This window comes from Schistocerca serialis, chromosome 5 (assembly GCF_023864345.2).
Source record: "Schistocerca serialis cubense isolate TAMUIC-IGC-003099 chromosome 5, iqSchSeri2.2, whole genome shotgun sequence".
NCBI classification, from domain to species: domain Eukaryota; kingdom Metazoa; phylum Arthropoda; class Insecta; order Orthoptera; family Acrididae; genus Schistocerca; species Schistocerca serialis.
Genome location: NC_064642.1, coordinates 263,272,207 through 263,285,380, shown reverse-complemented (window position 1 = coordinate 263,285,380; position 13,174 = coordinate 263,272,207).

Below are 13,174 nucleotides of genomic sequence, written 5' to 3'. Positions count from 1 at the left end.
CCCTATTTTCGACGACACGTTGCCAGCAAACGGCAGAAAGGCCGGAGCTTGCTTCTCTTCTTCGGGTTGTTCTTCATCTCAGTTCTTGCTACACTTCTGTTATCGGAAGGCCCTTTGGATTTGCCAGTTGCCTTACCCATTCTTGTGGATTACGGTCTCCAGGTGTTTGAGTTCCATTGGCAAGTTCTGTTCATCAGAGATCGAGTGTGCTCTATGTACCAACGTGTTGAGCATTCCATTAAGCTGCGCCAGATGGTGGCAGCTGGAGGCATGTAGGTACAGATCAGCGTGTGTAGGCTTGCAGTACACACTGTGACCCAGTCAGCCATCAGACCTACGTTCCACTAGGACATCAAGAAAGGGTGGTTTTCTTGCTACAGCTACAGCTGTACCTGAAAAAGGACTCATTTTCGCACCGACAGCTGCATCTCTGCCGTTAAATGAAATAATCTCTTCAGTAGAACAGGCAGTCCGTGGCTTACCAATTGACAAAGCAGAAGAAATCAAAAGGGAAACTTGCCGGCTGGTTTCAAGGGCAACACCGGCCAGAAGCAACATCTCGGGACCAGAAAGAGCAGCACTACGAGCCCTCAAAGATAATAAGGAGATAGTCGTTCTTCCTGCCGACAAAGGAAATGCCACAGTCATCCTTGAGAGACGTGACTATGAACAGAAGATGCTACAACTGCTAGACGATCCAACATAGCGGAAAATCAACACAGACCCGACCAGGAAGGTACAACAAAGCATCGCTACCTTGCTAAAAAATGGTGCGCTCGAGGACAAGGACATTAAAAGACTTCGCCAACGCTCGGCAGTAGCTCCGAGGATATGCGGTCTCCCAAAAACGCACAAAGAAGGGATGCGACCCATAGTCAGCAACAAAGGGGCACCGACGTATCTTTTGGCGTAGCACTTGGCGGTCATGCTGAGACCTTATGTGGGGAAATGTGCGCAACATATCCGGAACTCGACGGACTTCATTGGCCGCCTGAAGGAGATGACAGTACAAGAATCCGACATCATGGTCAGCTTCGATGTCGTCTCATTCACACGTGTCCCGCAGGAAGATTCTCGCCACTTAATCAGTGAGACATTGGGGCCTGAACTGACACAACTGTTCAGGCACGTGTTAACATCTACGTACTTTGTCTTCAATGGTCAATACTATGAGCAGACCGACGGAGTAGCCATGGGGAGCCCGCTCTCCCCAGTGGTGGCCAACCTGTTCATGGAGAGTTTCGAAGTGGAAGCACTGGAACCCGCTGAACTGAAACCTGTATGCTTCTTTTGCTACGTGGACAACATGTTCGTCATCTGGCCACATGGACAGGAACAGCTACAGATTTTTCTACAACATCTAAATTCGGTCCACAGTAACATTTGGTTCACCATGGAGACTGAGAAAGATGGAAAATTACCCTTTCTTGATGTCGTAGTGGAACGTAGATCTGATGGCTGACTGGGTCACAGTGTGTACTGCAAGCCTACACACGCTGACCTCTACCTACATGCCTCCAGCTGCCACCATCTGGCGCAGCTTAATGGAATGCTCAACACGTTGGTACATAGAGCACACTCGATCTCTGATGAACAGAACTTGCCAATGGAACTCAAACACCTGGAGACCGTAATCCACAAGAATGGGTAAGGCAACTGGCAAATCCAAAGGGCCTTCCGATAACAGAAGTGTAGCAAGAACTGAGATGAAGAACAACCCGAAGAAGAGAAGCAAGCTCCGGCCTTTCTGCCGTTTGCTGGCAACGTGTCGTCGAAAATAGGGAGACTGTTAAGGCGACACAAGATTGACACAGTCTTCCGACCACCTGCAAAGATTCGTGACCTACTAAGAGCGGCAAAAGATGACGTAGGCCTTAAGAAAGCGGGCGTATACAAAACCCCGTGCGGCTGTGGAAAATCCTACATTGGCCTAACAGTTCGCACGCTCGAGGACCCATGCAAGGAACGCGAACGTCACACCCGCTTACGCCAACCCAGCCATTCGGCCCTAGCAGAACACTGCATTGAAACCGGACACACAGCGAAATTCGAAGAGACAAAAATCCTGACCGTCGCAAGTGCCTACTGGGACAGTATCTACAAGGAGGCCATAGAAATTCGCGTAACAGATAACCTCATCAACAGGGACACCGGGTTTCAACTTAGCAAGGCCTGGAAACCATTATTAAACACCATCAAAGAACAACGGCCCGATCGGACGCGAGCTCCTTCCGCCACGGCGGACGGAGATGGACTGCGCCTATCATCGGCCGTGCTTGCAGCTACCCCCTCCCACCGCGCGGCGCTCCGCCGGCCGTCCGCGCCGGGGTACGACTCGGGACCCCGCGGACATAAATGCCGCGGACACAGCGCAGACAGATCATTCCATCAGCACCACCTGATGATGGCGGAACGGTTATTCGCCGAAATATAGTGGAACTTCGACGATCGGATCCGGCTGGACAATCGGGAACATCGGATACAGCACATTCGCCGGGAAAGCCTCAGATCACATATGACTTTCTTTTGCTTACAGTTATCACAGTGGATCTTTTTTCGATTGTGGTAGGTGGACATTAAAGTCCGTGACATGCAGGAACTTGTCCAATATTTAGTAGTTTTGTGCACATCCCTCCATAAATCACCGGCAGCCAATAAGATTCATTCTCTTTCCGAGGGACTAGCCCTGAGTTACAGCTACCTAGCAAGAATCTCTCTCCTGAATCCTGCACTGCTGCTGTACTTCGCGACAACGAATTTTTCATCCAACTGTCGGTTTTTCCCCCTGTAGCAGTATGCCTGTGAACGTGCATGTGTAAATGTTTCAGTGCGATTAAGAAAAGAAGTCATGTGACAACAATAAGCGTGAAGTGCTTCAAAAGCAGAAGAGGGAGATTGTTTACCACATCTTTAACTTTTTCAAACGTAAGTTTGAAAACAGGACTCCTAGCGCTGACTTTTGAAGACACAAGAACTTACTGGAGGAGCATGTGGTGCCGGCAAGAGTACAGTAGGAAAATTGTAAACGAAAGTGTAGAAACTGCAGGGATCTTGCGAAAAGCTGGTTTCGTGTCGCATGGAAAGCACTGAACCTGTAACACAAATGATCGGTTTTGACAACAATGTTTTAAAGCACTTCATGTGAATGGTGAATGCCCAATATCACAAAGTTTGTTACAATTATGCATGAGAAAAGCTGCTTCAAAGGCAGCTCTTCGTCAATGTAAAGGATTTTAAAAGACACTGGTTTCAGATATGTTAAGAAGGTAATTTTTAGTTGAAGGTAGTGACATGGGTGCATCATGAACCACATCCCTTCCAAAGATGCACGATACAAGTGAAGGAGGTAGTTCAACAGTTTATTACCTTCATGAAACACAGGTGAATCAGAATCGAAGACCTGCTGGAAAATGACTGACTATTCTTTTGGTTTTCTTCTTGGGAATAAACTTGGATTTAGATGTAAGAAAAACAGCAGAGACTACAATTCGGAAATGAATGCTGTCAGTTTCATGAAACGGTTGACTGAACATTTCTTGCCATGCCTTGCTTCTAAGTCTGTCATTGTAATGTACTATCATGAACAAAAGTATCCGAACGACCTGAATTGTGATCCGCCTGACTTGCATGCAACCAACATAACGTAGCTATCTAGCAGGTACTCTAATTGCTTTGCGGTACAGTCGTTCGACTATACAAAATGGATACCACGAGAGACCACTAGACAACACTGTTCTTCAAGCGAATCAGTGCGATGTAATATCACACCATGGTACTGCAAAAACTAGAAAAACACGTAATTAGAGATGAGTTAGTCCCTAACCCTTGTACAGATTACGATGATTTTCAGAAGCGTTACCATCTCATTACAATCTGAAACAACTAATTATGGCACATAAACTATGTAGCAATCCTTAAAGAAAGTAAATGTTTGCATGAACAAGATATTCTGAGACAATGTCTGGACTAATAAAGGTCTATGACAGTTCGAAGTACTTTTCCTCTGTGTAAGGTTTTCTCGCACCTGCTGAAAGTCCCAGTGGCAATTAGTTTTTGCATAAACTGGTCGTTAAAGGAACTAGTTAAAGAAAACGCGAGAAACAGCGGTAAACGCTGTGTAGAAACCGCAGTATTAATGTAGTACAATCAGTAGCGTCACTGTACTAATTATTCACGAAGAATTATTTGCCCACATGTTTGAACTATAAATGACATGATGAAATTTTTTGTTCTGGATCTGGACAGAAACCCAGCAGACGTAGCCACTACTAACTAAACACTTTCTCACTTGCCCGGGACTTGATCAAGGCAACGATCATCAATGCTGACTAGTGGTCAGTTGTGTCCGATTACGTGCCTAGAAGCTGTGAAAAAAATCCGGCTCTCTCAATTAATTGGTTAATTACTTGCTAGTTTCTAATGCGAGCATTATTCTAATCTCATGACTGCGTGATATAAAGACCATTCTAGTCTTCATGGCTACGATTTGATGCAAATATGAAATTTTTTCAATGACACCTAATGTTTTAGTTCGAGAAATATAACTGCAGCGTGTGAGGTTACCAGATAATTCGATGATTACTGTCATGATTGCTATTATTATCTTCATCATGCTGCTACTACACATGTGATTGAAGGAAAGGTATATGCTCTTTGATCATTTTAGAACCATCTGCCCAAATATAGTAATTATGTAGTGCCTTCCATGTATAGGGAATACTTTTCGATTTAATGTCGGAAATCTCCAATTCTTCGTTAATCCCATTAAAATTAAATTAATCGCTGAAACCTTTATTTGAGAGCAGACATCATGTTGTATTACTTTATTTTTTTGTGCTTAGCAATGTTGCTTGTAAAATGCGAAATCTGGAGGTAAAACACTATTCAAAATGCAGGGATGTTAATGTCTGCCGTTAAATACCAAGTGTATGCTTTACTGATGACTTGGTAGACTGTTGTGAATCATATGGGAGTTACATTGGTGCTGATTAATATCTCCCTCATTTTTGTGTGTCGTGTTTAATAAACTACCGAAATGACCATATGCATTATGCAATATAGTAATAAAAATTGATTACCGCTTATCATGATAATGGTACAAAAAAGTCTGCCTTCTTAAGGCAAAATATCCCAAATCATTACGAATTAGCAAGAGAAAGTTAAAAAATCATTCAGTGACACACTTACGCAGAAAAAAACGGATTAACATGTGTGCAATTCTGTAAATGTTTTGTCTATACATCCACGGACGAGAGAATAGAGGTAGAGATATAATGGTGGAGAGGTTTTCATTCGCTGTCTTTACTGATTGTTGATCTGCCTTCGAGATTCTATTTTACAGAGGAGTGTTGTCGCCACCAGTATTTGAACCGACAGCAAGTGCTGTTAGCAATTTCATGTCCAAGCGCTTTCCCCCTACACTATCAGCCACCTACAGTAAATAGCGAAACCAGCTGCAGTTTCTATTGAAATGAGCTTCCTGAAATCAAAATTATTCATTTGATACCTTCCATATCATCCTCTAAGGGAGAATCATTCAGGATAGTTAATGAGAATGATAAGATATTAGTGAGTGAATTTAGTTGGAAACTTTTGCACCAGTATAGGAAATAATTCGAAGGCCACATTGCTGCCAAATGTAAGCTGCAATGTTGCCAATTCTCCATTAGACTGGTGACAGGCAGAAGAAGCCTGCTAATGCGAAAAGTCTCTTCAGCTTGTAACCGTAGGACAAGCTCGTGCAACACGGACGTAGCAGGGCCGGCGTTGGCGCTACCACCGTTTGCTGCCACTTTGACGGGGACCTGAATTAACAAACGTAAAGGCCAATTAGCTACCGATTGCAACTTGAACATCAGATATAAATATCGGGGGAAAATTTATGGGGCCCTCCTTTTAAGTTGCTGTCGTAGCAATTTTTATTATTATGTCTCATAATAACTGCAAACTAAAAAAAAATTATCCTCCAGAAGCGATTAGCTTCTGTAGTATCTCCTGATGCCGTTAACAGAATGAGTAAATAATATATTTTTTGCTATTAAATACGTGAAAATAATATTTATTACGTAGGATTTTTTTGGCACTACTGCTGACACATAATAAAACAGATGAAACCACAGCATGACACTGATTACAAAACGCGAACATCAAGAAAGACATTTCGTAAACTGCGAATAACACATTATTTCATCTACATCTGTATGTCACAAGCCATATTAGGTGTTTGATACAGGGCACTATACATACCACTATCATTTCCCTATTTGTTTACTCCAGGCACAAATATTTCGTAGGAAGAACGATTGCTAGTAAACCTCTGCGTGCGCAAGAATATCTCTAATTTTATCCCGATGGTCTTTCTGATAGGTGTAAGTAGGAGGAATCCGTATAGTGGCTGACTATTCATTTGTCGTAAGCTCTTAGTATTATACAGCTGTGCATTCCGCCATGTGGGATCATCTGTTGCAGCGTCTGCAACTAAGTGACTAAGCATCTCTCTGAAGCTTTCGTGCTTACTAAATAACCGTGTAACTAACGGTGTTGCTCTTGTTTGGATTTTTAGAATGATGAGTAACTTTCAAGTATTTGTCAAACGATTGATTTGTAAGCTGTCAGTTAGCACACCTGAACTTGAACTAAATGAAGAAATTTTTTGTGCTACATCAAGACCCTTATTTCCCTGTTAACTAACCACGAAAGACGTTTAATATACACTACTGGCCATTAAAATTGCTACACCACGAAGATGACGTGCTACAGACGTGAAATTACACCGACAGGAAGAAGATGCTGTGATATGCGAATGATTAGCTTTTCAGAGCATTCACACAAAGTTGGCGCCGGTGGCGACACCTGCAACGTGCTGACATGAGGAAAGTTTCCAAGCTATTTCTCATACACAAACAGCAGTTGACCGGCTTTGCCTGGTGAAACGTTGTTGTGTTGCCTTGTGTAAGGAGGAAAAATGCGTACCATCACGTTTCCGACTCTGATAAAGGTCGGATTGTAGCCTATCACGATTGCGGTTTATCGTATCGCGACATTGCTGCTGGCGTTGGTCGAGATCCAATGACTGTAAGCAGAATATGGAATCGGTGGGTTCAGGAGGGTTATACGGAACGCCGTGCTGGATCCCAACGGTCTCGTATCACTAGCGGTCTAGATGACAGGCATCTTATCTACATGGCTGTAACGGATCGTGTAGCCACGTCTCGACCCATGAGTCAACAGATGGGGATGTTTGCAAGACCAACCATTTGCACGAACAGTTCAACGACGTTTGCAGCAACATGGACTGTCAGCTCAGAGACCATGGCTGCGGTTACCCTTGACGCTGCATCACAGACAGGAGCACCTGCGATGGTGTACTCACCATCGAACCTGGGTGCACGAATGGCAAAAGTCATTTTTTCGGATGAATCCAGGTTCTGTTTACAGCATCATGATGGTCGCATCCGTGTTTGGCGACATTGCAGTGAACGCACATAGGAAGCGTGTATTCGTCATCGCCATACTGGCGTATCACCCGGCGTGATGGTATGGGGTGCCATTGGTTACACGTCTCGGTCACCTCTTGTTCGCACTGACGGCACTTTGAACAGTGGACGTTACATTTCAGATGTGTTACGACCCGTGGCTCTACCCTTCACTCGATCCCTGTGAAACCCTACATTTCAGCAGGATAATGCACGACCGCCTATTGCAGGTCCTGTACGGGCCTTTCTAGATACAGAAAATGTTCGACTGCTGCCCTGGCCAGCACATTCTCCAGATCTCTCACCAATTGAAAACGTCTGGTCAATGGTGACCGAGCAACTGGCTCGTCACAATACGCCAGTCACTACTCTTGATGAACTGTGGTATCGTGTTGAAGCTGCATGGGCAGCTGTACCTGTACACGCCGTCTAAGCTCTGTTTGACTCAATGCCCATGCGTATCAAGGCCGTTATTACAGCCAGAGTGGTTGTTCTCAGTACTGATTTCTCATGATCTATGCACCGAAATTGCGTGAAAATGTAATCACATGTCAGTTCTAGTATAATATATTTGTCCAATGAATACCCGTTTATCATCTGCATTTCTTCTTGGTGTAGCAATTTTAATGGCCAGTAGTGTACTTTCCTTCACAAGTAACCACGTGAGCACGTGTTGAAAATTGCAATGGTGTGATGTAAAATTTTGTGACAGGGTTTTGTACCCAGCACGTTATCGGATGGGTAACTAAGTAAAATCAAATGTTAAATACCGAATTCACCAGCAGTGAGATTTATCACTATGTAATAACGATACACTCATTTTCGGCCCAGGAAACGAGCACGGCACCCACTGTCGCCCTTATCCATCCATAAACTGATATAAACTTTTTTCTTACAAATGTGTGTGGAATCTTATGGGACTTAACTGCTAAGGTCATCAGTCCCTAAGCTTACACACTACTTTACCTAAATTATCCTAAGGACAAACACACACACCCATGCCCGACGAAGGACTCGAACCTCCGCCGGGATCAGCTTCACAGTCCATGACTGCAACGCCCAAGACCGCTCGGCTAATCCCGCGCGGCAGATATAAGCTATTAACTGCTTGCTCACCAGTGGTAAGATGCTCACTTATTTGACTAGAATTAATAGCAGCTATCGTTATTGTAGACAATTCATGAAGGGACATTAAAAAAGAAAATTATTTTTCGCTGATACTTCGATGTGCACACACTATGGCTTACAAGGAAATTGTAAATATTTTTGTACTGGACCAGGATTCCAACCCAGATACGTTCCATTCATAGAGAACCGAATTCGAACTCCACTCCGTCACTAAAATTTTCTGCGTCTCAAATTTACATTAATTATGAGCCCTATGAATGTAATGCCCACTGGGTCATTAACTGAAAAAAAAATTTGTGCATGTTTACCCAAACAGAATTTCTGTCTTCTGCTACTACCGCCTTTCTTGTGGCGCAATTTAAACAGGGTCTGACCCTGTAGCTAGCGAAGGGATATGGTGTTTATGCGGATTCTGAACTATGGTGTGACATAATATTCTTCACTTGGCGTTACCAGAAATGCAGTAGATCCGACACTAAGTGCTAAAAAGGAACGACCTATGTGAGAATCGAACCCGCACCACACAATTATCAAACTAGGATCCACAACTATACCGTAACAGTTATTTCGTGTGCAATGGATACATACTGATTGCAGAATTTAAGAATTTAAGGCTCTGGATCAATTCCAGTTCAGCTAATGCAACATCATACACCAGCAGTTTGCTCGTGATGCCAACTGCATTGATCTTTTCACTTGATTATGTAATCACTGAAATATAATCACATAACCTCCCAACACGAGAGGTTTGATTTCGTTCCTCCATTCCTGCTGGGAGATTTGTTTTCTTATTGATCAGCTGTTTTCCTTCCTGCCAGCCTGTAATAGATCCACAGCCCGCTATTTTAATGCTGTTGTAGGTGAAGGATTTCAGTTTCCTCTTAAAACGTCTTAAGCAACAACATTCTCTGATTTCCCAAAAATGAAATGCTCATTGTCGAAGTAGGAAGAGTTTTAAATCAAAGTCCCCGAAGTCTGGGGCAGTATATCTCTTCGTCTGACGGCACTACATAAGTACTTATCCTAAGAGGCATCACAAGTTGTGTTCGTATAGCTGTAGAAATCATTAGTTGAAGCAGAGTTTAACACCTGTAGGTATAGTACTGCTAGAAATATGGAAGTATTATACAGGGTGTTACAAAAAGGTACGGCCAAACTTTCAGGAAACATTCCTCACACACAAATAAAGAAAGGATGTTATGTGGACATGTGTCCGGAAACGCTTAATTTCCATGTTAGAGCTCATTTTCGTTTCGTGCACCTACGCTCAATGGAGCACGTTATCATGATTTCATATGGGATACTCTACCTGTGCTGCTAGAACATGTGCCTTTACAAGTACGACACAACATGTGGTTCATGCACGATGGAGCTCCTGCACATTTCAGTCGAAGTGTTCGTACGCTTCTCAACAACAGGTTCGGTGACCGATGGATTGGTAGAGGCGGACCAATTCCATGGCCTCCAAGCTCTCCTGACCTCAACCCTCTTGACTTTCATTTATGGGGGCATGTGAAAGCTCTTGTCTACGCAACCCCGGTACCAAATGTAGAGACTCTTTGTGCTCGTATTGTGGACGGCTGTGATACAATACGCCATTCTCCAGGGCTGCATCAGCGCATCAGGGATTCCATGCGACGGAGGGTGGATGCATGTATCCTCGCTAACGGAGGACATTTTGAACATTTCCTGTAACAAAGTGTTTGAAGTCACGCTGGTACGTTCTGTTGCTGTGTGTTTCCATTCCATGATTAATGTGATTAGAAGAGAAGTAATAAAATGAGCTCTAACATGGAAAGTAAGCGTTTCCAGACACATGTCCACATAACATATTTTATTTCTTTGTGTGTGAGGAATGTTTCCTGAAAGTTTTGCCTAACCTTTTTGTAACACCCTGTATATTGAAGGCTGAGTTCATCTTGAAACTGAGACGTATTTATAATACAGAAGGTATTGGAGATTAAATGTTCTTGATTTCCTCCACAGAGCATTCGAAGGCGTAAACACAATACTACAAATAATGTAAACGATAAAAGTAGCATTGTCCATCTAAACTAATAACTCGTTGTTTACATCAAATTAAAAAATAATTGTAATGGCAGGATTCGTACCTTATTCTAAGAGTATTCAAACCTAGCGCTTTAGCCACTACGCTAACCCACCACAGGCTGAATGTGTTCGTACAGGCGTGTATGGTGTGCTGTAGCGAGAGCACTATGACCTGAATCACTACATGAATCTAATTGTTGCTTTAAATCTCTGAAAACGATTTCATTATTACTATGTATGAAGATTAGAGACAAAATAATTGCCATGATACTCAAAATAATACTTAAGAGGAACTTACTTATGAAATATTTTTCGTAGCATGTAGACGGGAATGAATGTGGCTTCTGAGGCGAAGAGAGTGCTGTCCCGCTTGTATGGAACTTCGTTTCCTTTTGCCTTGTCACTAGGATCTTACCTGCAATGTCTCAGCTCAAGAAATTCGATAAAGGTTGCATTCTTGCGCTTTATGAAGATGGATACCGTATCAGCGCCATTTCCCGTGCCCTAGAATACAGCAAATCTGCGATTCATCTCTGGGTAAAGAGGATGGTGGATGAAGGCCACGTCAACCGCCGCCGTCGCCCTGGGCGTCCACGGACTACGACGGAGTATCAAGACAATTGCTCCAATGCAGTGATGACGACTCAATCAAGACCAGCACAGAAATAAGGGACATCCTTCAGCTAAGCATGAGCAGGTCGACCATACAACGACGTCTCAACGAGAAGGGAAGGTATGAACGAAAATCCGCGGTTATGGAAATGTTGAAACAGCAACATAGGGCTCCCAGGTTAAACTTCGCTCTGGAGTACAGGAATAAGTCACTTTCATACTGGGAGCAAGTTATATTTACGGACGAGAAGGTGTTTTCTAATGCGACAAATAGTTGTGTCCTTGTACATCGTCCACGTGGAGCGAGATTTGACAGAAAGAATGTTCGTCAGAGACAAAGGTGTGGCCGAACTTCTGTCTCAGTTTGGGGATGGATATCAGCAGATGGTTGTGGCGTTTTGTGGGAACTGGACCGTCGGCTTGCTGATCATTACTGCTGCCATGTACTGGAGAACATAATGCTCCCTTCTGTTCGTCAGAGGTTTTTGGGAGGCAGTACAATATTTCAACATGACCGTTCCCCAGTCCATAGAGCTAATTGTGTAAAACAATGGTTTCAAATGAGTGGAGACATCGATCTCCTGGACTGGCCTCCAAAAGGTGCTGACCTCAATCCCGTAGAGCACGTATGGGCAGAGATGGTGAAAATTATTAGGTGCAGAAGACCTACACCAACAACCAAGGCATCGCTGTCTGAAGCAGTTCATGATTCATGGGAAGAGCTGTCACAGAATAACAGCTTCATCCAGAAACTTGTTGCCTCTGTTCCCTGGCTGCTAAATGCTATTGTAGAGGAGGATGGAAATTGGACACGATACTGAATCTATTGTGTCATTAGGAAGGAAACTTTATGACAAAAGAACGTTTTGTTTACCGTTCGATGACTCTTATTGAGCGTTTACGTTACTATGAACAAAAGGAACATGTGCTTTCCTTAAACTTATTTTCAAGTGAAGGTGTAATATAACCAAATGGAAAACGATTGATCATCACCAGCTAAGACATTTAATTGAAAGAAGAAGACCATAATATATACAAAACTCAATTAGTCTATTTCACTCTCTTTCAGTCATTCAAAGGACTATTGATTTTAAATTATTTTGTGATCATTGATCAAGAAGATCAAGACGACTATGGGAGCAATATTTTTTTTCTTATGGCAAATGGCGTCAAATCCGATGAGGCCATCCAAGTGAAAGAATTAATTTTGTTTGACATCAATGAGAAGTCATGCATATTACTTTGAGTTATTTGTGCAGGCAGGATTCCAGTACCGACGGGAGTATAAAAGAGAGATTATTTGTATAAAAGAGAGATTATTTTTGTTTAATACTGAGTGGAAAACACAATACCGAAAGCGAATACTCAGAAAAGTGCGAGTATGACTCGCACTATGTGAGTTCTGTACAAACACAATTACGTACTTAGATAACAGCAATTCCTTTTGCTTAATGCCCTGGTGCAAGTTTTTGTACTGGACACCACTTCGGTGACTTGTGTGTCCCTAAACTACTCCAGTCATCCAAGTGGGGACAAGCCAAGCGCAGTTAAATGGGTAAACCGAAACACGCAAAGTTTCTGACCAATCGTTACATCATTGAGAGGTGAACACTAGGATAAAATGAAGACTGAAAAATCCATGGTATAAATGAGATTCGATCCTGAGACTCTTCTAATTGCAGGCGTGCACTTTACCGCTAAACTAGCAGCCCCAATACTTCCGACAAATATTCGTCTGTAGATTTTATGGATTACGTTTGCGAGTATCAGAACGTTTGACATACCAGGCTGTGTCTTTCGAGAGAAGTAACTTAGGAGCTTAAATTTATTTACAGCCACGGGACCATAGACCTTAGCACGTGGCACAAATTTCTACTTCATATCTTTACATGTCCTGAGAACAAAAGGTC